Source organism: Nannospalax galili, unplaced genomic scaffold (assembly GCF_000622305.1).
Source record: "Nannospalax galili isolate Female #2095 unplaced genomic scaffold, S.galili_v1.0 scaffold59, whole genome shotgun sequence".
NCBI classification, from domain to species: Eukaryota; Metazoa; Chordata; class Mammalia; order Rodentia; family Spalacidae; genus Nannospalax; species Nannospalax galili.
This window is the reverse complement of record NW_008344412.1, coordinates 416634-443270: the sequence shown is the minus strand read 5'-3', so window position 1 is coordinate 443270 and position 26637 is coordinate 416634. Positions and strand designations below refer to the sequence as shown.

At 38.1% G+C, this 26637-nt stretch overlaps 1 pseudogene; it reads right to left on the bottom strand.

The window, feature by feature from the left end:
• Positions 1-545: 545 nt before the first annotated feature.
• Positions 546-26637, bottom strand: part of LOC115071633 — a 95460-nt pseudogene continuing 69368 nt past the window's right edge.

The window sequence follows — 26637 nt, the reverse complement described above, 5'->3', positions numbered from 1 at the left end:
GGGGATTTTCCCCCAGATCTTTTGGCAATAGATTTAAAAGCAGAAGTGGGCTGTACAGTTTCATGACACTGTGCTTTTTAAAGCTAAATTTCTTAATATGCTGTCTTATTGCACGCATACATTGCCCGGAATATACATAAAACAAAAGTAAATAGTCTACAAAGTATTTGATTTCCTTATTAGCTAAGAAAGTTCTTATAAAGGAAATGCAGACTGCGCTCAAATCAGGTTATACATCCTTATATAAACTGATAAGTTCACCAACCTCATATAAAAGGAAAACTAACCAGTGCCACTAAAAGTCCTGACTATTACCGCTTTCCATTTTGAAATCACTGAGTTCGAACAGCATTTCCTGAAGATGTAAAGAAAAATAGATTTTTAGAAAAGAGATTCGTTTAAATCACTGAATACATCATTTTGTTACTGAAATAACATATTTTTCTGTTATAATTCACTCTCATGTAATTCTCTCCTAACACCTTCTAAATGCTACATTTTCAAGACTAAAGGAGTAATCAGTAGGTATTCTGTCGTGTTTTCCGTTATTTGTCTCTGAAACATGTCGGGGAAGCTTTTAAAGACTCGGGGAGCGGCAGCTTCGTGATCTTTTCTCTCAGTAGATTCTGCGGTGGCTCCTCAGGCTTCATGGCTTCACTGAGATCTTTCTCTTCCTCTTCTCCGCAGTCTTCTTCCATTTTCTCATCCTCCTCACTACCTAGAGGCTGGGGAATAAACTGGTTACCCAGGAACACCTAGGTGTTGTCTCTCTTTAGCTCTCTCTGTCTTCCTCTGAGGCAGAGACCTTTGAGGAATCCCCTCATCTCATCGTTTATGAAATTTCTAAGCGTGGGCCGAATGTAAATCCGTGCCAGGTCTTGTAGATTCCTGACAGCGCACGGGGGGGGGAGTCTGTGAACCTGCATTTGTGGTCGGTGACTAGTAACCCCCAGCTTGGAGTAGACTCCATGTAGTTTTCAGTCTTTCTGGACTCCAGCTCCACAGTAAATCCGATCATACTGTGACTATCAGATGCTATCTGGAGGCAACTACCGACCACAAATGCAGGTTCACAGAATTCAGATCTTCACAGTGGCTTTCTTGATAGGTGCGTGTTGGACTCTATCTTCATCTTCAGATGCACAGATGATTTCGTTCACAGCAGGTACCCTGCCAGCTTGCCCACGTAATTCTTTTGAAAAGCAGCTAGATGATCAGGGTGACCTAGCCTTGTCCTGTAGCTTCCCTCTCAGGATGCTCTAGGTCTAGGAGCTGATTATCAAAGCTATCGCTATTTTTGATGAAGCTCTCCAGTTTTTCTTTGGCATATTCCACCGCATCAGTATGAAGTTCAATCCCATGATTTATTTCAAAAGGACCTGAGCTGCGGTAGTCCACCAGGCCCGCAGGTGGACTTGCTGCTGAGCCCAGCAATCCCACACCCTCTGACACGGGAGGGCGGGGCCAGACATGCAACCCAGGCCTCGGACTCAGCGTCCTTCACCACCAAGGGGCTGCGCGTGCACCACATGCCGGCTGAATTTCCTTAGGCATCTGCAAATAGCTGGGTTGACTAGACAGCTCTGATGACAAGCAAGGGACTTGCTCCTGTGCTTGTGAAAGGCTGTTGGTTGATACAAGCTATCCTTGGCTAGAGTGACTAGATTGAGATGGTCATGTGCAATGTGCTTTCAGAAAACGAGGCTAACCTGGCTGTGGTCATGGTTTAGAACCTGTGGCAGATACTTAGCCACATTGCTAATATCCCACTGACCGCAGCAGATCATACAGCTGAATTCAAAATTAAGAGGAACAAAAGCATTCCTTCTATTTTAGGGAGATTCATGCAAAGCCTCATGGCAATGCAAGGTTAAAGACATCAGTGTAACCATGTATTGTAACTTCTGCAGTGCTTGTATTTTAAAACAAAACTTCCATCAGTTGGATTCAGTTTTTCCTGGGCTCAATTATATCATCAAGCAAGTGTAGCATACAATAAGAAAAAGTTTTGAAATTTCTTTAATAGTTAAGTGCAGAGTTTTTGTTTTGATGGGCATTTTAATACTGTTTTTTCTTTTAATTATAAATAAGATCCGATTTCTGATGGCAGAGCTAAAAATACAGTAGCAGAACTTAGCGTAGAATAGAATAAGAACCACGTGGCTCTGTGCAATTCTGTCATTGTTGCTCTGTCCTGTGATGTATCATGTGTTCTCTTTATCCCTTATGTTCAGGCATCACAGAAACACTTAATGACACCTAAGCTATACCAGCCTGCAGACCACAAATGAACAAGCCAACAAATGAACAAATAGATTTCACATCTAAGTGCAAAGCATGAGGTTGTGGTGTGTGTTGGGCGGGGAGAACTCTAAGGCTGGAAACTTGCCCTGGCAGTGACCCCCATGAAGATGTTCTTGCTGGTGATTTTATGTCCATATAAGCATATCAGAGTAGAAGAGAGAGTATAGATTACAACTGTATAACTGAAATCACCAGATCTCAGAGAGGCAGTATAATGAGAGGAGCGAGTGTCAAATTAGAGAGGTTGGCTCAGTTCCTTGGAACAAGACAGTGTGAGTCACATCCTTCAAATGCTCATTATTCCTAAATGTTTGTCAGCTTGACAGGCAAGGCTGGAATTATCCCTGCCAGTTACCAACTCCATGTTGAGTTAGCAATACTTTTGGGAATCTCATGGAGAGAAATCCTTTCCCTCTGTAAAAACATTTGCTTCTTAATACCACGCGAGAGGAATGAGATTAAGTGGGAAAGGGAGTAAATGGTGAAATATTCCAAATTTATCTGAAATATGACTTTATTTTATGAAAAACACTTGTAAAGAAGTGTGTTCTATAAAGCAATAAAAATGTTACTATTAAAATCAAAGGAGAACCTGAGTGTGATAGTTCTTGCTTATAGTCCCAGCATGAAGGGCTGGATGAGATGGTTCAGTGGTAAAGAGCACTAGCTACTCTTGCAAAGGACCTGGGATCAGTTCCCAGAATCCACATGGTGGCTAATAATCATCTGTGACTCCAGTTCTAGGGAATCTAATACCTTCTGCCCTCTGTGGGAACTGCATGGCATGAGGGTACTTACATACATCCAAACAAAACATGCATATACACATAAAATGAGATTTTTTTTCTTTTTGAACCACAGCATGCTGGAGGCTGAGGTAGGAGGAAAGCTTTGAGGTCAGCCTGTCACAAAACAAAGATAAACAAATAAAATTCATAAACAATGAAAAAATCAATCAGAAAACAAAGAAAAAATTTCTTATCGGTTATAAATAGAATATTTAAAAAGCTGCCACACTTTGCACTCAAATAGTAATCTTGAAAAATGTTTCTAATTAATTGGTTTGAATCACTTACACTGGCATTGGTTTTAGGTTGACGGAGTGTAGAACTTGCTTTGTAGACCAGATTGGCTTAGAATTTGCAGCAATCCGCTTACATCTGCCTCCCAAGTGCTGAGATTGTTCTCAGTTGGTGAACAAATTCAACCAGACACTGGGCATGATACTGCTCCCCAGAAAACCTCTCAGTTCTAGGGACTTTAAGAAATATTATAAAACTGGGTTGGAGCGATACCTCAGTGGTTAAGAGCACTGACTGCTCTTGCAAAGGACCTGGGTTCAATTCGCAGTCCCCACGTGGTAGCTAGCAACCATCTGTAGCTCCAGTTCCAGGGGATATGATACCCTCTTCTGACTTCCACAGGCATGGCATGACAGAGATACACTTACACACAGGCGGGTAATACACTTTTACATATAAAATAAAAATAAAATATTTTTGGAAAGAAATAATATAAAGCCCACATAAACATGTAGGTGGGCATAATGGTCTCTGGCTATTGCCCATCTTTACCCTGGGAGAGTCTGCCTCCACAATGGCTCCTGGACTGCAACACATTCTCATCCTTGAGGATACGCCACTCTGTATTAAACTCTATCATCTCCACTAAAAAGGTAAAAAGAATTCATAGTTACTATGTATCCTAATTTCATGCATGTTTAAAAACGTTCATCCCCAACATCCCTTCACATCCTCAATGTGAAGTGGCCTTGTGCTAATTGTCAGTATCGCCCTCTACATCCTTTGAAGTTATTTTTCCCTGAGATTGTGGTAATTTATCCTTAAGTCTGGTGATCATGTGCAGTTCCGTTCTACTTCTTTCTTATGTTATTCAGTTTACAATCACTTGTTCTTATATCTGTTTCCTGACTTTTTGTATCTTTTCTTTGAGTGATTGCTCTCCACAGATATTCACTTCAGTAAGGTTGTTATTTATGATTGTGTTTTGCTTATCTGTCCCGTAGAAGGATTATGTGGGTGAAATTTTTTCCTTTTACTTATCTTATTTCATGTGCTGATTAGTTTAGCTGCTTGATCATTTGTTGCCACACTGGGGATCAAACCCACAGCCTCCTATAGACAAGTACTTTATCAGTGAACAGACCTTGGTCTTGATTAGTGTTCTGTTATCTGTTATCTTTGAGTGAGAGTTGCTCTTCCTGAATCAGATATCTACAGTCAATTGTAATAGGACTGGGAAGTTTTTGTTCTCTACATACTGAGAAACATTTATGTTGCCTTCCTTTTCTCTGTTTCATTAAATACAGTTTGAAAATAAGGCATAGCAGTGGGATACTTGTTCTGCTGTCTCTGCCCTGATTTTTTTTTTTTGTCATATTGGATTCAAGAGCTCCCACAGTTAGATAATATATCTTGAGACGTCAATCATGACAGGATTTTTTTAACCAACTATAGAAATTCTGCATGATTAGTATGAGATGAGCCACTATTGATATCTTCCTCTCTTTATTTTCCTTTTCCTGAATTTGGAAAACTTTACTTATATTAATGTTATTCTGATTCGCAGATGTATTTAGGCTTATTACCAGTAAGTGCTTCTTTATGCTCTTTGTCCTCTTTATTTTCTAGAGCTGTACGATCTGTGTGCTCTTAAAAATGGAGAATAAAGGGGCTGGAGAGATGGTCAGTGGTTAACAGTACCAGCTGCTTTTGCAGAGGATCTGAGTTTGGATCCCAGCACCCACATGGTAGCTAACAACCATCCGTAACTCCAATTCTGGGGTATCTGATGCCCTCTTCTGTCCTCCACAGGGATTGTACCTATATGGGTGCACTCACATACATTCAGGCAGTACCCTCATACACATAAAATAAAAATAATAAAAAATATTTTTTTAAATGAGTAAAAATGTGATTTGTTTTTTCAAGCAGGTAAGGTTTTAAAAATATTTTTATCTATTAGTTTTTTATTTTATGTGTATGAGTGTATTGCCTGCATGTATGTAAGTGCACCCTTATGGTGCAATGCTTATAGAGGTCAGAAGAGTGTGTCAGACACTCTAGAACTGGAGTTCTAGATGGTTGTTAGCCACCAAACCTGGGTCCTCTGCAAAAGTGCCCAGTGCTCTTAACTTCTGAGTCATCCGTCCAGCCCCAAACAGGCAAGGCTTTCATTGAGAAGTAAGGCGAGTTCCCTGAAATGGGCTGCCTGAAAATGTAACTTTTTAAAAAACATTTTTTAAGACATAACCCAAGGCATTGCAAAACTCTTATAGTTTCAAAATAGTTTTCAGTTTAAATAACATCATTTCTGTTAAGTCTTTAGTCATTTGTGATAGAAATGCCGTATAGTATAGTTTGGGGACAAGCTTTCCAAATATCTGAAACTATTTGTTCATGTAACAAAGAATAACCACATCTAGAAAGCTTTGGAGAGGTCATGAAGTTAGAATAAGACTCTAATGTAATATTGACTTATATGGTTAATGGTATGGGAAAACATCCTCAGTTATCAACCCACTGAACTCAGACTTCTTGTGTTTACAATTCATGACTACAGAGAGCTTCATTCAGATGTGTGAAGATCCCTACAAATTAAATTTAGTCAAAGATAAATACTTATTTTGTGTAGATAAGGAAATGGTGGCCTCTCTGGCATCATCAAGGGCGTGATTGTGAATAGGATTCTATGAGTATTTGAAATTGAAGCTTTAACAAAACAATGGAGATTTCTTTTGAGATGAGGGTATGTTTTCCAAGATAAGGCTTGTCTTATCTAGAAGTTAAGTAGGAACATACTGTGAGGATGGGCAGGAGGATCAGACAGCCCTCTTGGTTTCCTTAGTGCAGAGCTCAGGTGCTCCATAGCTCTCCTACCAGAGAATGGGTGTATGTCAGTGCTTATTATAACATTCAGAGGAGATGAAGAATCTGAAATATACTATGTACCAAGCTGCTGAAGCAGGATAGTTACGCTTAGAATTACTGAGTTCAATGCTACCATGACCAGAAACACTTTTTCCCATTTATGCCTGGTGATATGTGATATAGTATTCAAACAACAAAAATATGTCTGCTGAGGTTAAAACAAAAGCAAAAACGACTTCTACAGAAGAAGATTTAGCTTGACAGAAATTCAAGCCTTTCCCTAACTATCCATCCTCTTCATAGACCTGGAAAGCTGTTCAGTGACTTTTCTACCTACCCCTCTGGACTGTTTTTATACATGAGTCTGTTTTGCCAGTCTGTATTTTTCGCACGCAGTATGTTATCTTCAGTTCCGGAAAGGAACTAATGTGCTGTTTCTCTAACTGTCAGATACCTCTTTATTATATACAAGTTTTAGGTCATGCTTTATTCTATACAAGCTTTGGGTCATATACAAGTTTTCAGTCATACTTTCAACCTGAAAGGGATTAAAAGTGAGAGAGTGGTGCTTATATTTAACAACAAAACTCTCTAACTGTGTGTAGCACAGCTATATATTTTAGGAACACTTCATCTTTCCTACCATTTGAAATTTATTTTCCCTGACCTCACTATGACAAGATTTCATTTTCTATTTTTGCCTGTTCTTTGTTGCCTGTCCTACTTTACCATGTGTTCTTATCTGTGTGCCCCTCATAGCCCTATAACCAGCTCCAGCATCACTCAGAAAACTAGAGGAAACAATTGCCTGTCATTTGTTCTCTTGAAGCTCTTGCAAAACGTTAGCTTAGAGAAAGTGCCTTATGAGCCTGTATATGCTCTCGATAACTTGATGGTAGCATTCCAAATGATGGAACTCTTTAGTGTGTTCATGTTTCTAACATGTTTTCTTTTGTCTTATCTGAGAAATGGATTAAGTTGTTTGGTGGAAGAATTTCCAGACAACATTGCAAGGAAGTTATGACATGGTTACTGTCCTGAGTCAGCTTATACTGAGAAAGCAGAACAAAAAGCCTGGAAAAAAAAAAACCCACACAGTTAGGACAGGATAGACACATGATTGCAGTTAAAGTTGCAGACAAGGGGACAAGACCATGCAGACGAAGGAACTGGCGTAACTGAAGAGTTTGGTGTCATTCAGGAAGAGTCTACTCTGCACTGAGACAGTAGGAAAGGTGTCTTGGGGGACATGGCCCACCCATCAAAGACTCCAGCTTGAAAAACTGAAAATTCATTTGTAAAGAGAGAGACTGAACTAAGAATTGTTGTATCACAGCAGTTCTTTGCTTAAAAACCATCTGTCTAAGGAAAGGTTTCCCCAGGTTTAGACAAGCAGGCAACCAGAGGACACTGCAACTCTGGTAGGAAGGCCTAGGTTACATTTTTAGCAGGCAGTGAAAGCTGATAGAGGATACCACATCATACTGGGTTTGAATGTATGCAAAACAGAAGTATGGGGGCCTATGGAGGCTTATATAAAGGATTCCGAAAACCCCTAAGCCCAGGAACTGTGTTGTAGGGTCAAATTCTCTGTAAAGAAGCTTTTAGAGCCCATTGCATGAAGTTGTGAAGGTAAAGCCTAAACTGCACCGACGACCCCAGGACGTAAAAGGATAGCCACTTTTTACAGCTGTAGACACTGAATACAGATAGCCCAGAAGAGAGGCCATTTATGCTGCAGGCTATGGAGTTGAAGGGGCAGGGTTATACAAACCCACTGCAGCCTATATGATGCTACCAACAGTCCTAGACACTTAACATAAAGGTGTAGGATTTGACATTTATATCGCTGGGCTTTAATCTTGCTTCAGTCTGACATTTCCTTGCTGTGCCTTCATTCCTCTCTGTTTTGGAATAGGAAGGTTTACTCAATGTCATTTGTATGTTGGGAATATGGAACTTGTAGATGTTCACTATTAAGAGATTGCCTTAAATTTTGAATAGACTTTGGAGTCTATTCTAAATAAGATTATGGGGAAATTTGAAGGTGAACTGAATATGTTATTACATTATGATATAGCCATGAACCTATAGTGTTTAGGAGAGGAATGTGATGTGACTTGTGTTGCCCCCATAGGCTCAAGTGTTTTCTCACTTGCTGATCTGCTATTTTACAAGTTGTGGAACCTTTAAGAGTCTGTTAGTGTGACACAGACATAGCTGGTAGATTGGCATAAATGCCTGCATGTGTTTAAAAAAAAAAGAAAGTTGAATAGCTGTTTTCTTTGACTGTAAAGTAGGAGAGTAGGAGGTGAAGTTCACATGTCAGTAAGACAATGCTGATCTTGGGTTCATAGCATGAGAAGCTGGGAGGCATCAGCCAAACTCCAAACAGTGGTTACACACTCTTCTCTTGCCTGCTTTTCTTTAAGAATTAGATCATCATATATGTTAGATGCTACCTAACAGCCTTTCCTGTATAAGCAGAATATAGTAGAAAGATGGGTTCAGAGGTCTTTTTCTTATATTTTCAATGATCACTGACATAGCAAGGCTTATGCAGATCCATAATTTAAATATTTGAGTAATGACTAATGGTAATAGTTGTCACTAGTAGCAATGATTTCCAAGAAATATGGGATTCAGGGACAATTATGGCTGTGAGCATAGCTTTTAAGACCCTTGAAACCCAAGACCAACATCAAGTTATATTATTATTCTGTAAGCACACAATGTTAAATTATGTTAAATTATGTTAAATTATGTTCAGTTGTGAGGCTGCCAGTGAAACAGCGTATTGAGAAATATCAGATATAATGTGATGAAATAAGCTTGAAAATTAGTGTTAAACTTGTGAGTGTTCTTTTTTAAATTTTTATTTATTTTATTATTATTTATTTTTTTAATTATTTATTTAACAAACACATAATTAGAAGAAGCATTTCATGAAAACAGCATTGACATATTCAATAACAATTTCCAGAGCTAAGAAGCATCTTTTTCCAGGATGTATCTCTTACAAAATTGGCTGTACATTTTTAGGTTTACAGTTGAATTATTACAGTTATACAATAATTGTACTCAGTATAAACCCTATAAGACATGAAACTAAAAGAGGTTTTAACCTTTACAAATGATCTCCATTTCATTATTAAAATACAGAGTTTCATACAGAAAAACTCATTTTTAATGCAATTGACACTAAGATGTTTGCACATGTTTCTAATCTCTGTATATCTGATTATTACTAGTCACAATTGGTTTCTTTCTGAGCTCCTTGGCATCTAAGCATGGATATAAACTCATCAGGTAGATTTCAATGGTAATGTTTTTCACATCTACTAATTATTAAGGAGCGAATTTTTATGCTTTGAAGAATTTTTTAAATTTTTAAAAAAAGTTTAATAACCACATGATTGGAAGAAGCATTTCATTATAGCTTTAACATATTCAGTAACAAACTCCAGAGCAAGGATACATCTCTTTCAAAAGTGGCTATAAAATTTTGGGTTCACACTTGAATTAATACAGTTATACAATATTGAACTCAGTATAAACCCTGTAAGATATAAAATTGAATGAGTTTTTACCCTTTAAAGAAGATCTCCATTTCAAGATATGCTGTTTCCTACATTTTTTAGTTTAATTTTTAATTTTTTTTAGAAGAAACATATCATTAGAGCTTTAACGTGCCCAATAACAGTTTCCAGAGCAAAGAGCTCCAGAGTTTACAAAGCTCCTTCAAAAGTGGCTATAAAATTTTTAGGTTCACTGTTGAATCAATACAGTTATACAATATTGAACTCCGTATAAGTCCTGTAAAACATAAAATTGAATGAGTTTTTAACCCTCAAAAAAGATCTCCATTTCATTCTAAAATATACTGTTTCTTACAGAAAGACTCATTGTTTTTGCTACTAGCACTGAGATGTTGGCGCATGTGTCTCTAATCTGTATGATTAATACTAGTCATAATCGTTTGCACTCAGATCCTGGGTGCTGTGTATGTCTATAATCATGAAACTTGCAGGTAAATGGATGGAAATAGAAACTATGTCTATAAAGTCATCAGGTAGATTTCAAAGGTAATGTTCATCACCTCTACTAATTAACATGATGTAAACTTTTATGCTTACTCCTCAAATATAATACATTTTTTAAATTTGTTGATTTTTTTCTGCATGTGTATATCACACAGAACATCCCAAATCATATTATTCAACTATACACCCACTTCTCAGATGGCACCCTCCCATAGCCTCCCTCCCCCTACTAGAGCCCTTATACTCTGTTATCCCTGCTACTGTCTCCTATGTTGTCGGCACCCTAGCCATTTTCCACTACTTGTCCATCTGGTGAATCTGGTCAGCCTATCTAGAGTTCTTTGTTTTAGGAAGGTCAGCTGTTCCTCATCTAGCAGCAATCAGTTGTCAATATTCCTTTAGATAAGATTGGGGTCTGCTGTTCATTTTCCCAGTTTTATGCTGAGTTACTATCTGGGAGTCCCTTAGGCCACCCAGCCAACAACTCAAAAGGAGGTATCTCCTATCTGTCATTGTTGCTTGTTATGTAGCCTTTAGCTATGCATATAGACTCTTAAAAAATTATATCGTCTCCTTTAATCTTTGGTTATACTTTCCTTTTGGATGTTTAAGGCCATACAGTTGGCCCAGATAAACCAATTTATTTTTACTCTTAAGGTCATTTGAGGATCTGTTCTTCAGGGGTCACATGGGCTTGGGAGGAGCCCCTGGCTCCTTTATTTTACCAGTTCCGCCTTTGTGAAGATAAGTCAAAGGTCCTACTCAACTATGGTTGGTTTTGCTTGGAAGCATGGAGGAAATGATTCCTCTGTGTTGATCCTCCTCTTTGTAGACTGGACACTGGTTCATGTCCATCTCCTGGAGTCTCCCTGGCCTCCTTGATTAAGAGGAGACATATATTTCTTGATCTGGTATGCATAATTTGTCTGTAGGTTGTTGGACTAATATGCTTCCCTCTGGTTTTTAAAAATAGCTAGGCATTATTTATCTCTCACATTGTCTAACCCCTCCATCATGGATTCCCCAATTAAGGTGTCTCCATTTTTCCCCTTTCTCCCTTAATAATACCCTTCTCCTGTGGTCCTACCTCTCTTGATCTCCTTCTTTTCCTTTATCCCCTAGGTTCCTTGTATAACCTTCCCTCCCCCCTCCCTTAGACTAACTCAGTTTTTTTTCCCATATCTCTCTTATTAAGGCCTGTTTCCTACTGTTCTCTTTCAGGTTCTTTCTTTGCCTTTACCTCCCTGGTTCCTTTGCAATATCCTGGTTCCTGTATTTTTGTCTGGACACATACTCACTTATCAGGATTTGATTCTAGGATCTACATGTGAGGGAGACCTTATGTCAATTTTTTTTTTTTCTGAGTCTGTGTTACTTCACTTAGTATAACAGTTTCTAGTTCCATCCATTTACCTGCAAGTTTCATGATTTCATCTTTCTTTACTGCTGAGTAAAACTCCATCATATAAATGAACCACATTTTCATTATCCATTTGTCAATTGAGGGACACTTAAATTGCTTCCATTTCTTAGCTATTGTGAAAAGAGCAGCAACAAACATGGATGTACATGTGTCTCTGCAATAGGATGAGTTCTTTGGGTATATGCCACGGATTGGTGTAACTGGGTCAAATGGTAGGTTCATTTGTAGTTTTTTAAGAGTTCTCCCCACTGCTTTCCATATGGGTTGAACAAGTTTGCATCTCCACCTGCAGTGGATGAGTGTTCCTCTTTCCCCACATCCTCTCCAATGTTTGGTATCATTTGTTCTCTTGATCTTAGCCAGTCTGACTGGCTAAGATGAAATCTTAAAGTGGTTTTAATTTGCATTTCCCTAATTATTAGTGATGTTGAACATCTTTTATGCTTCTTAGCCATCTTTACTTCTTCTTTTGAGAACTCTGTTCAGCTCCTTAGCCCATCTTTTAATGGGTTACTTGATTTCTTGATTCTTTGTTTTATGAGTTCTTTATATATTCTGGATGTTAAACCTCTGTCAATTGTGTCGCTGGTGAAGATTTTCTCCCACTCTGTGGGTTTTCTTTTCATTTCCTTGGTTGCTTCTTTTGATGTACAGAAGCTTTTTAGTTTAATGAGGCTCCATTTGTTTATTGTTGACTTTAATTCTTGAGCAATCGATGTCTGGTTTAGAAAATCCTTTCTGAAATCTATATCTTGTTGGTTATTGCCAATGTTTTGTCCTAATGGTTTCAGAGTTTCAGATTTTACATTGAGGTGTTTGATCCATTTGGAATTGACTTTTGTGCAAGGTGAAAGGTAGGGGTTTGGTTTCATTCTTCTACAGGTGGAGATCCAGCTTTACCAGGACCATTGGCTGAACATGATCTCTTTCCTCCAGTGCATGTTCTTTGCCCCTTTGTCAAATATCAGGTGGCTGAGGTGGTTGAAATTGCATGTACTCATATTTGGGTCTTCAATTTTGTTCCATTGATCTACAGGTCTATTTTTCTGCCAGTACCATATTGATTTTATGACTGTAGCTCTGTAATACAATAGTATTTCCCCCAACATCATTCTTCATGCTCAGGGTTGCTTTGGCTATCTGAGGTCTTTTGTACTTCCATATGAATCTTAGGATGTTTTTTTTCTATTTCTGTGAAAAATGTCATGGGGACTTTGATGCCATTGCATTGAATCTATAAATGGCTTTTGCTAGGATGGTCATTTTCACAATATTAATTCTTCCAATCCATGAGCATGGGAGGTCCTTCCATCTTCTGATGTCTTCCTCAATCTCTTTCTTTGAAGATTTAAAATTTTCATTGTAGAGCTCTTTAATGTCTTTGGTCAGGTTTATTCTGAGATATTTTATTTTATTTTATTTTTTGCAGCTTTTGTGAAGCGGAGTGTTTCCATGTGCTCTCTCTCTGATTGCTTGTTATTGTTATATAGAAATGCTACAGACTTTTTGGGTTATTTTATAACCTGCCACTTTACTGACCGTGTTAACAATTTCTAGGAGTTTTCTGGTTGAATTTTTGGTATCTCAGATATAATACCATATCATCTGTAAAAAGGGATAATTTGATCTATTATTTTCCAATTATTACTTCTCTAATTTCCTGCTCTTGTCTTATTGCTGGACTTTTTACTGTATATTATGCTAAAGAGATAATAATGGCCAAGAAGGAGATTTTTATGAACATAGTAACATATCAGAAATTCAGCCATATTAGTTTAATTAAGATATATACCATATATATTTCCATATGAAGAGAAGGCCAGGGGATGGCAGGCTTCAGCTGGCCGAGTGGATGTAGTTAGCCATGTTTTGAGCACCCTCAGTCTTTCTGTTCAGCAAAGTTATTATGTGATGTTTAACCTATTGTCTACCAAAGCGAGGTTTTATACTAGCAGTGTTATCATCCTGAACCCCGTCAGGATTCCACTGGGGAGGATATGGGGAAGACAAGTTTTGGGGAGGCAAATAAGAGGTTTTTACAAATAGCATTCTTTAATGTATTTTCTCATCCCATTCTCTTCTCTTGCTTCTGTATGCAATCTAACCCTTTAGATATACATTAGAATAAATGAAACCGAATACATAAAAATACTTGGTTTAAGCTTATGTGCTTATGTTAATTTCATTTTAAAGAAAATTACAGAAAATTTGAAAAAGTCACAGGAAATGGCTAGCAGGCAGTCATGTATTTGTCTCAGAATGTTGTGAGCACTTCTTTCAGATGCTGCATCCTTAGTCTCTTTGACTCTCTGTTTCGTTTCACAATTCTGAGTATAAAAATTATCTTAGCATTTATCTTCATTTGCAAATTGAGAGGTTTAGTTATTGAAATAATTTGAAAAAGGAGCAATTTTAGAACTTTGAGCAGACCTTTTTAATATGGGTCATTTATTTCTGATATCTGATCTGATTACTTGATTTTGTATGCATATTACAAGTGACAGATGTTTTAATATGACCATGATTAATAGACTTTCTTTCCTTAGGTTTTCTTACAGAGAAGAATATCATGATTAAATATTGATAATGTTATTACAAAGCTGCAAAATAGTTATGGTATTTAGGAAGTCTTTAAAACAGACTTTTTCTGACTGTAAACAGGTAAGATATTTTGTAGCTAAAGATGCAAAGGCTTTGATTATCTTGTTATGGAATAATTACAAGATTTGGTGTTTACTAAGGAAAGGACTTTCAAATTACTGTGGCCCTCATACAATCAGGTCACAGTTGATTAAGATTAAATTTGCCAATGATGTCATGTTTTGTTGGCAATGACTTTGATCACATTTATATGATAACTACAATTTTTGTAATAAACTGAAAAAGAATAAGTCTGATATATATTCAAAGAAATAAATTGATCTATACTTTAAGTAAGAAAAATGTTTTTAAAAAGTCAATAGCAAATTGCCTCTCATCTTGTTTATGAAGTTTTTCTGAATAACATTTTCTTCCTTTTCATACACAGAATGTCAAGAGAATTATCTTAAATACTGGAATAGTATATGTTCTTAATTTGTTCATATATTCAGAAATAAAAACTTAAAGAGCAGCAGTGTTTGCCAAGTCCTGCTTTCCACACCAGACAAGTTGAAGGAGCCAACAATGGCTGGTCCCTGCTCACTTAGATCTTAAGTGTTAGTCAGAGGAGAGAAAGAAGAAAGAAAGAACTTTATCAGCTATAGGTGGTATGGACTAAGTCAAGCCCACATAAAGAAGCTGCAACTGGGGCTCCACTGGAGACACTAAGTGGGGTTTTGCTCACTGGGTTGTCTGTCCACTGCCTTAACTCAAGTGTTACTGGCTTTGTCTACATGGACCATTTAATGAGCATCTTTGTTCCATAATCTCCAGTATCATTTTTTTTAACTGCGTTTATTCTTCCACAGACAAAGTACACCAAATTCAAAAGGACAATTCACTGGAGAAGGTCTGGATTTAAGATTTTTCAGCATCTTAGTTTTTCATCTCTAAAGTTACTTATTGCACTTTTGTCAAGAATCAAGTAAATATCATATATGTCATATGTATGTGTGTGTTTTCCAATGGAAAATGCCTATTTAAATACACGTAATCTCTAGAATGCAAGTTCAGTTACTTGTCCATCCATTCACTAACATACTCTCACTAAACACATTGACTTGAGTAGATGTGATTCCTCCTTTTAAGGGTCATTCACATGAAAAATAAGCAAGCAAATGTAACATCTTCTAATGTAAGAGAAAGTGAGAAATGACGATTACCTGGCATAAATCTGAACACCCTGTCTCCATTTTCTCTGTTACTGTTACACTGCCACAGTTCTCTACCTATCCGACCCATTTCACAACAAGTCTTAGGAAATAAGTGATCCTTGAGTTCAAGTTTGTGGGAACAATTATTTTTCTCTCAGGGACTAGCAGCACAGAGCCTACAGAAGTGGATAAAGGAGAAGTGGTAATTAAAGTGGAGAGGAAGGAAGGACAGGAGGGACAAGTAGAGCCTCTTTCCTTATATTGCGATGGAAACACTACAATTGTTATACTACTTGCAAGGCCTATGGACTCGGCTTACAAAAGAGGACAGGAAAAGGGGATCAAAGCCCAGTGAATAAAAGCAGACCTAAATAGAGTTAGGGAGAAAGCCCATCATGTTCACATCTAGTTCATGACTGTAACTCTCCTTTAACTTAAGAAACATTTTCAAGGACTCTTCTGATATTTCTATCCAAATGTGTTGGTGCCTGTTTGTGTGTGTTGTGCATGTGTGCGTGTGTGCATGTGTGTGTGTGCATATGTATACTTGCACGTTAGTTTAAATGTGAAAATGCTTGCAAAATTTCACATTTTATTTCAAGAGACCTTTTAGTAATTTGAGAAACTTACTAACAGCAATGACTTTTCAAACTCTTGTTTTGACTATCTACTATGATCATTACAATGCATATACATTCTTTTTTCTATGATATGAATTTAGAAAATAAAACACCAGTTAAGAAATGCTAACAATTAGAAAATACATTTATATGTTTTGTGCAAAGGCACTTAGCAAACTCTCATTTTCATCACACCTCTCCCCTTCAGTCCTCCTTCATACCCTGGCCTACTTCCAGGTGCTTGCTGGGCACCCACATTCAAAGACCTCATTGGGGTAAACATTTCATTTAAGTTTTATTGTATTCATTTCTCCCTGAGACTTTGTCTTTTTTCTGGATTTTCTTGGAAACATGGGCTCAAAATCTTTAGAAAATATTTTATTTATTATTTTCACTTTTTGTGTATGAGTGTATTGCCTGCGTGTATGTAAGTGCACCCCTGTCATGAAATGCCCATGGAGGTCAGAAGAGGGAGTTGGATCCCCTGGGACTGGAGTTGAGTTCCAAATGGTTGTTAGCTGCCATGTGAATACTAGTATCCAAACCTGAGTCCTCTGCAAGAGCAGTGCTCTTAACTACTGAGCCATCTTTCCAGCCCTTCGAAATCTTAATATCTTTAATTAGTGCCTCTCCTTTTGGTCCAGATCCAGCACCCTAATCTTGTTCCCACTTTCAGGACGCCTCCTACCTCAGTCCTTTTGTACTGCGATTCTCTGACATTTTCTCAGAAGACTATTGGGGCAATTCTCTCAACGTTCGGTTTCTTTCCTGCTAGTCGTAGCGGGTACCACCTACTTATGATTGCATCATCCCCAAACTTTTAAAACTTGTATATTGTCAAAAATGTTGGTTCTTAACATAGTGTTGTTTTATAACCAATTGTGCACTTCATGTTTGGAGAACAAACATTTTTTTTTAAAGCACCTGTTTTTTCTAAAGCATTGAACTGTCCTAAGGATGACCTATAGCAATGCTGTTCACACATGTCTGTATTTCATTGTGCTGTGTGGAGTGGAGTGAGGAAGGCCATAATAGCCAATAACACACAGGAATCAGACATAACCCTCCCATAGAAGTGGGTCACAGTATTAATGCCCTTAACATATCTGGGATGAGATTGCACGTCTTAAATTTTAAGATTTATGGACCCGTTTAATCAAATAAAACCTTCTAACTTTCTAACATAGCTCCATATTTGATGTTTCTGGATTATACCTCTTCCAAAGACTTTGATGGTGATGGTATGCAGACTGCTAACACAGCAGTTCCCTTCCAGTAAAACTACCATGTCTAGAGAAATCTCCCAGCTACTGTGTTTTCTTCAACTACAGGCATTTTATAGAAAAGAGAAGAGTCAAGAGTCGGTTTCAGACTGCTCTGTTTGCTCATCATGGGTATTCTAACCTCTCATTTGGGAATGTAGGAGAGATTACCACCTGTTGTCTTAGGAATATCAAAATTGAGACAGTGTTCCATCTTAACATGTTTTTATAGTGAACCTGATCCATAAATTGTAGAAGATCTAAAAACTTTCCCTGTTTATAAAATGTCAGATATGGAATACATTCTTTATATACTGTGGTGGTTGCTAGGACAAGGTTTTCTGCTGATCTTTTTATTTTGTTTAAATGAGAAATTTTTTAATTTCTTTTTCTCTGAGACTTTGGATAGGCGACTCTGCAGAAATTAACTGGACACCCTCTTTTCAAAAGCCTGCTTAAAAGGTTAGCTGATGTCTGGGAACTTAAATTTCTGGACAAATTCACCATTCCCAGAACACACAAGAGTGGTGCATTAGGACAATATATTAAGCAATATCCACCCACAGGCATGGATAAGAGGTTTATATTGAACTGTGCTTCTCTTCTAGATACCTCAGATTCACACCTGTCCTATGCAGAGGTTTTATCGATAAAATCTTTAAGTGTTACATATTTACTTTTCTTGCTGCTGTAACAAAACACAGGAGAAAAGCCAATTTAAGGATAAGATATGATAATGGATCAGAGTTTCAGAAGACACAGCAGTGGGAGTGAGAGACTGCTGGTCATATTTTATCTAGAATCTAAGTTTTTCTTCTTATTATTCTTATTATTTTTTCTTATTATTATTTAGTCCAGGACCTCAACCAGAAGGACAGTATGGTCCACATTCAGTTAAACCCATCTGGAAATACTTCCACAGACATGGTCAGATACATGTCTCCTATGCAAATCCAAATATAGACAAGATGAAAGTGAAAATTAAACATAGGTGCCAAATCTCTAGCAGACTTTCTTGGTTGGCAACATTCCACATTCCTGACTAATTGTGTGCCCTGTGTGGCTCCACTAGGGCAGGGCATTAGAAACTGGCACCTGGATTGCACTGTAATTTGCCCAGGAACTTTCCACTTTGTTCTCGTTATCTGTCTATTTCTGGTATAATAAACATTATCTATGATATGACTACACACTGCGTCCCATGTGTTGCCCTACTAAAGCACTGGGTTTCAGAGTCTTCTTAGAGGGCTCCTCCTCCAACAATGTCACTATCTCCAGTTCTTTTGAGGTTTGTAATGTTCTTTCTGGGAAAATCAGATGTAGGTTTTATTTTTATCAAATATTTAATATGCACCATTGAGAGACCATAATTAAAGTGATAGAGGTTTCAAATCCTCAAGCCTTTCTTCATAGCAGGATGATCATCTCACGTATCTCTCTTGAGCTCTCTGCGAGAAGTCAATCACTTCTGGTCTATCCCTGTGAAGTTAAGGATTTAGCCTTTCCCAAAGAGAGACTCAGGGATTTGCCATTGCTTCTGGGAACTAATCTATAAGCAGAGTCTCTCTTCTGCAGAGGTGCTGGTCACAGCAGAGGAAAACCCACTTGATTTAGGGTGAAGGCCTTTGGGTCCAATGGGATAAGTAGACTCAGAGATGAGTTCCTCTACAAGAGGAATCAGCAAATCCTGACATGTGCTGAAGCCCCAGTGAAAACTCTGGGCTCTGAGACTCCAGGGAATTTCCTTGAGTGACACGCCTGTAGATTGATCTAGGAGCATAGTGGTTCCGCTCCCCAGGACTTGCTTTTTGCTAGGCAATCTCCCAGAGTCAATTCTGTATCTTTTCTATTAACATTTCTCTTTATTCTTTTTCCATAAAAAATTGAAACCATGAATGTATTAGCTTTCAGTGAGCTTGGTGAGCTACTCTAGCAGTTTCTCAAATCCGAAGGTGTTCTGGGAAGGCTCATGAACTTGGAATTCATGTTAGAGGTAAAAGAAGTTTTGTAGACTGCGTTCCCAGACTTCACAGTCTGGCTAATTTCAGATATTCATTTTTTCCACCTTTCCTCATCTTTTTGTCTGTTTTTTTAGTTTTGTAATTGCCAGTACCCAGCACCCCCTCTCAGTGCCAATTGATGATGACATCACCTATTTATTATTTTAAAAATATTTTCTCTTGTGTACTTACACTGTGAAAAGTGAACAAGAGTCAGCCTGGAATTTGACCAGAAAAAGCCCATGACCAGAACTCAAGCTGTGTACCCACCCACGCAGTGTACATGCTTAAGACAGTTCTCACACAAACTACCTCATTGATGATGTGACAGCTATGACTTGCCTCCCCTGCACTGGGACAAAGGTCCAGGATTCACTCTCAGCAGTATATTGCATCAGAAACAAATTTCTTGCTTGGTCAGTGTTTTAAGACTAACGGTGGACCTTCATGTGCTTGACACAGTTTTTATTCATCTAAGGCAAATGAAAATCCTAAAGGTGGATTTTTAGATCTCTTTTATGGTTTGAATATAGCTCATTTTCTACTCTGTCTCCTCAGAAATGCCAGTGATACCTTCATGCCAACCAAGGTAGCAGATTAGTGTACAGACCAGGACATTAGTGAAATAATGTATCCCATTAACATTATGTTTCGAATTAAAAAAATGATTTAAGGTGTGTGGGCTGGAAAAAGCATGAGCCTTTACTTTAAGGCAGAGTTCTTCTTGAGCTAAATTTACATGCCTTTAACATAGTTTATTTTCTAATTAAAGGCCCAATTAAGATTTCTTTTTTCTTTCTTTCTTTGCTTTACTTGCTTTAAAAAAATTAAATTCTATTTATTTGTGTGTGTGTGTGTGTGTGTGTGTGTGTGTGTGTGAGCATGCACGTATGCCACACTACATGTTGCACATGTATAGAGGTCAGAGGGCAACCTCCAGAAACAGGTTCATCCCAGCTGCCATGTGGGTCCCAGGATTTTGCTCAAGTCATTCAGCTTGGCAGGAAGTAAGTAACTTTGTGGCTGAGTCGTCTCTCCAGCCCTTGTTCTGCTCTTTTGCTTTTTGAGGCGGGGTCTCACTGTATTCCTGAGGGTGGCCTTGAATGCACGATTCTCCTACTTCTGCCTCCTCAGTGTTGGTATTACAGGAGTGCTGGCATTCAGGTGTGTGATTACATGCCTGGCTCTGTATACAGTTCCTAGAAACAACATACAGCCAAGTAGAACAAGAAAGTTACAGTTTGCTTTCCTGACATCTCAAAAATTTGTGGAGAGAGAAATTTCATACAATTGTTTCCTTGTCCACATTCATGAATTCAAAATTTAGAACGTATAAGAAGCAAACAATCCAGTTTCTACATTTTACTCTACAGTAACTAACCTAGGTGCTAAATAATACGGAACAATCATTTCCAAACATTTGCAGTTCATCTCTTCCTCCTCAGTACTTTCCAACTTCTAGTAGCTCCCTCATCTCTCAGGATGAATCTTCTATAAGACTGAACATTATTACAAGCAGAGGTCAGAGAACGAGCTTGATTGAAGTAACTGTGACTCCAGTTCTCTTTTTTCAGGGAGGAAATTTTTGTTTGGCGGTGAGGTAAGAAGAGTAAGGGAACCGGAAGTCAGGAAGCATTTCTCCTAATGTGAGTATAGAAGCAATTATTTCTGTCCAAACATGGCAATGGCTACATAAGCAGGTATTTTTAAGAAGTCAACTAAGCTAATCTGAATTTATTAATTCAACCTTCATGCTCTCAGTGGCATCTGTGTTTCTTTAGATGATTGTTACTTTGGATTTAATCTTCCCCTCTTCCTGCTTTGACCTTGGAATCACTGTGGCGATGTGAAAGCCATGGAAAGCTTGCCATGTTTCCAAGCACACTTAAGTCAGGCTAGCTCTCAGAAAAGTCTTCCTGGTTCTTTTTCACCCAGCTCACAATGCTGTCCCCAGACTTGTTTCAAGCTGCCATTTTTTTTAACCTCTTGTCAGTAAGAAGATGCCTGTGTGGCTTTTATCTTCAACTCTTCATATCCGAATATCAAAATAATATAAAGACAAGGATTTTCTTGCCGTATTTACTACTCTGTTTTCAGTGTCCGAATGGTCTCTGGACTAGGATAGAAACTCAAAAAAATGGGTTTGATTAATGAGTAATTACATCATAATTTAAAAAATGAAGCAAGCTAATGTCCCTGATTTTGTTTGTGACATGAGATGATTACTGTGGTCATTGCATCATATCACAACTGGTAGTATGTTACAAAATCAGGCTCTTTCAGAACCTTATTTTGAAGCATATGAAAACACCTTATATTGAATAGATATAATGATAGAAAATGACTAATAAATCTAAATATCTTCTTCCCAGACATTCAGAGTCCTCAAAGCCAATTTTCTAAAGCATTTCTTTTGCTTATCATTCTTCTTCTTGTTTAAAGTAACTTCTTACTTTTAGAAGGTTTGATAAATTGGAAGGAAATGTAACAGGTCCTGTTTACAGTATTCTAATAATCTACTAAAGCAACTGACAAATTTATCCTTTAATGTTTGTGTAAAATCACTTGACAAAAATCAGCATCTTGGTATCAGGTGACCCTCTTGGGACTACGGCATCACCACACTGTAGAAGCACCCATCTCTCCTGGGAAATCTTTGGTATTAATAAGCTGTGACTAATAACCAGACTTCAAAGACCATGGTGCCCTTTTCCCATTCATTTCCCACAAGATAAATTACTGTAACAAGGATAGAAGAAAGGTGACACATAATATGAATTCCTGTGAGAAATACCTCTTTGTCTAGTAATTATAAATATTTGCTGCTTGAAATTTCATTTATAAAACAGAAAAAATATCTTGCCTTTTGGTGTTCAAATGAGGTTAAGGATATTATGATTCAATGTTAGTACTGAATCTACCTCAAAAGAACTGAAAATGTATAAAATGTAATTGGATGTCTCATGGGGACCACTTTTTTTTTTTTTTGCTGCAAGCAAGGTAATGAGTTAGAACTTATTTATCTACTGAAACAATTGCTTGGTAATGATTCTTAAAAGTTGTCTGTGAATTAGACCATCTGCATTTGTCCAAAGACCAAGAAAGCTGGATGAATTCGGTTGTCAAGCTTTCTTATGCTTCTATAGAAATAATAATACATGGAGCTGGGCATGGTGGCACACTTGGGAGGCAGAAACAGTCAGATCTCCATGAGTTCAAGGCCAGCCTGGTGTACATAGTGAGTTCCAGGACAGCTGGGGCTACAGGGAGACCCTGTGTTGAAAAGGTCAAAAAAAAAAGGGAAGAAATAATAATACATATTTGTTAGAAAATATAAGTAGTCTGTGCAGTGTTTAGATATGCTTAGCCTTTCCTTGATAAGGTAATAAAGGAGTAGTAAATTCTGTCCTTACAGTTTCTGTTAATGTCTTACCACATTTGTCCCATTCAAAAAACTATTTAATAAAGTGAGACCTGAGGCAAAGAAATGTCATCGTCTACTTCGTGTAGGTCCTCGGTTACAAACTTATCATCCCACCTTGTAAATCAGATGTATACATAGATGTCTACTGAGTTCTGGGAATTCTTGATCCTTGGACTCCCTATCCAATATCTATATGGGTAGATATTTCAATTTTAACAAATACAAAATGTGCTTTTTATTATAACATTGCCTCTCTTGCTTTCTGATCCTTATAATAAATTCTTATTATTGTCATTGCCACTATTCATTCTCTTTTTAAGTCACTTTGTATTGCTTTAAGCATCTTTGTGTTCTGATTTCATTGCATTTTGTATATATATTTACAGAAAATAACCAGTAACTTTTTTCAAACTAAGTGGATATTCTGCCCTTTTTTATGATAGTTATATTTTTTTATTTAATGTATAAATGTATTCAATTTTAAACTTATAATGTAATACAATTTGTGGTGATTTGAATGAAAATGTCCCCCATAGGCTCCAAGTGTTTGGACATTTTGTCCCCAGATGATGGCGCTGTTTTGGGAGGTTTTAGAAGGTGTGGCTATCCTGGAGGAAGCACGTCACTGGGGGTGGGCTTACAGAGTTCTTAAGCCTTGCTGGATCTCCAGTCGCTCTCTTGCTTCCTGTGCCTGCATGGTGATGTGAGAGCTTAGCTTCTGCTGCTCCTGCTCCAGCCACCCCCAGCCACCATGCTTCCCTGCCATGATGGACTGTAATTCCCCTGAAACCATAAGCTCAAATATACCATTCCTTCTATAAATTGCTTGGGTCAGTGTTTCTATCACAGCAACAGAAATGTGACTAACACAGTAATTGGTACCGAGAGTGAGCTGTTGTCTGTGAAGAAGCTGACCATGTGGGGTTTTGAAGAAATGTGGAAGACTTTGGAAGGTTGGGCTAGAAAAGTGGCTGACTGTTGTAAGCAGAGCTTAATAGGCCATTCTACTAGGGGCCTGGAAGAAAGCAGTGCTGAGAACAATGTACTTCCAGAGGGAAATAGGGACTTAAGCAGCAATTGGGGTATTTTGGCACAGTCTGGTTGGAGTCTGCCCACAGCCAAAAAAACTTGCCTGAGGCTAAGTTGAAAAGCAATGGACTAATTTCTCTGGTGGAAGAAATTTCAAGACAGCATAACACAGAAATGGTGGCATGGATAATATTGGTGAATATTATGCAGATGTACAGTGAAAAAGAGCAAATGGGACAGAAAGAAATACAGTTTGGATTGAAAAAGTGCACTAGGAAGATAAATGTTGGAGCCTTGGCATGTGCTGGAGAAGATCCCTTTGATAAGGAGATTAAAGTGATTAAGGAGGGGCCTAGAGATTTGGACTTAAACTGGAGATAGTGCCTCCAGGGCAAGACCACACCCAGTTAAGCCTCCAACCCAAACTTGCTGTCAAACTTGGCAGTGTCATTCACCCAGTGCTGGCTTTAGAGGCATGAAAGATGGAAGAGTGAAGGGGTCATCAATTCTTCCTCTGAGGTTTCAGAGCTTGGAGGCCAGGCAGCGTGAAGCAGGGATTCCCCTGCCTAGAGAAGACCCTGATAGGCCATTGCCTGAAGCTGTGAAGGTGAAGCCTGGTTGGCCATGGAGACCCCAAGAAGTTCATGATACCAGAGCTGTGAGGCATCTGCCAAGACCTGCACACAGGGAGCGGTACCAGTACAGGAGAGAGATGTGTGTTGCATGCAGTAAAGCTAGAGAGGCTGAGCCATCTAAGTCTTTGGAAGTAAAGTCCCAGAAGTTGGACATGGAGCTACTGGATTTGGTGTTTGCCCTGCTGGTTTTCGGTCTTGTTTTGGTCCAGTATTTCCTTACTATGCCTCCATTCCTCCCTTTTGGAATGCTAATGTGTATTTGGTTCCACTGTATATTTGGAGTATGTAATTTGTCTTTTGATTTTATAGAGGCTTACAGTTAAGTATCTACCTGAGTCCACTTTGGACTGTGGACTTTTGAATAGTATTGAGATTGATAATGACTATGGCAAAGAGTTGGACTAAATGCATTTTACATTTTACATGATCATGAGCCTATGGGGGGCCAGGGATTGGCATGTGATGGCTTGAATGAAAATGTTCCCCATAGTTTCCAAGTGTTTGGACATTTTGTCCCCAGATGATGGTGCTGTTTTGGGAGGTTTTAGAAGGTGGGTCTATCCTGGAGCAAGCATGTCACTGGGGGTGGGCTTAGAGAGTTCTTAAGCCTTGCCAGGTCTCCAGTTGCTCTCTTGTTTCCTGTGCCTGTGTGAAGATGTAAGAGCTTAGCTTCTGCTGCTTCTACGCCAGCCACCTCCACCCACCATGCCTCCCTGCCATGACAGACTGTAATTCCCCTGGAACCGTAAGCTCAAATATACCACTCCTATAAATTGCTTGGGTCAGTGTTTCTATCACAGCAACAGAAAAATGACTAACACATAATTATTTTCTTTTTAATATATTTATCTTTTTAGGGGTGTGATTCAAATTGTGGAACACATCACAAATATGTGATCATCTATCCAGAGATCATACCAGTCTTTCCTATTATTCCAGTTCTGATATACAAGTAGCAAAATGATGCATTGATCAAGTTTCATTAAACTCCCCTTTTCAGAATTAAGTTCTTGATCTCATGAACATGGCTTCTCTGATCTTCTCTAGTCAGAATTTGGCAGTTAACTCTTCCTCACAGTCATTTACTTTTATTTTCCACTAGCTGTCCTCACACACACACACACACACACACACACACACTGAGATCAAAAGATGGGAAAAATGGTACAGTTCTAAATTTTAAGAGCCTTACAATTTATTTAAAGGTTCTCTATCCAGGAAGTTTTGTAAACTACAACATAGAAGCCAGCAGAGGATGTCAGATCTCCCAGAGCCAGAGTTACAGAGAGTTGTGCGTTGTCCAGCATGTGTGCTGTAAACTGAACTTGGGACCTATGCAAGAGCAGTGATCATGACCACTGATTTCTCCAGCCCCTTGAGGTCATTTTCTGTACTGCGCTATATGCTTCAGAAGAGAATGCAAAGACACAAGCCTTTATGTTTAGTTTCCTTAAGTTGTTTAGAAATGAATAATAACTATGAAATAACACCAATAAAACAATTATTGATCACAATGGTTTTAGGAGGATAGTTCTTGCAGTCAGTGCTTATTACATTTTTAAATACTGGAAATACCTGGGCAAACAGTGCAGAAAACATCTGAATGTCTGGGAGCATGTAGCCCACGAATGTCTGAGTCTAATTGTCAATCGGAATATTTTTCTTGGACTGAACTGATGGCTCAGCGGTTAAGAGCACTGGCTGCTCTTAACCCAGGTTTAAGTCACAGTATCCAAATGGCAGCTAATAACCATTCGTAACTCCAGTTTTGGGGAAGCCCTCTTCTGACCTCTGTGGGCATTACAGGACATGGGTGCATTTATGTACATGCAGGCAATACACTCATACACATAAAATAAAAATAGAAATAGAAAAGAACATGTTCTTAAAATACATAATTGCTCAATGAAATACGTTTCATATAATCCTTAAGTTTTTGATGAGTAATTTTAAAAAATTCAAAGCAACAAGGGTGTTTTTATCATTTTAAAGCAAAATGGGTCATATTTTCTAACCTGTTTTTTATATGCTGTTATTTTAAATGAATTTTTGTAACTCTCATGCAATATAGTTTAATATTTAGATCTCTCCTATCTACACCTTTCCCCACTGCCCTCCATCAAATTTAATATTCTCCTCTTTCTCTCTCTCTCTTGCTCTCTCTCGATATATGTATTTATAGATATATATCTCATACACATAAAATAAAACAT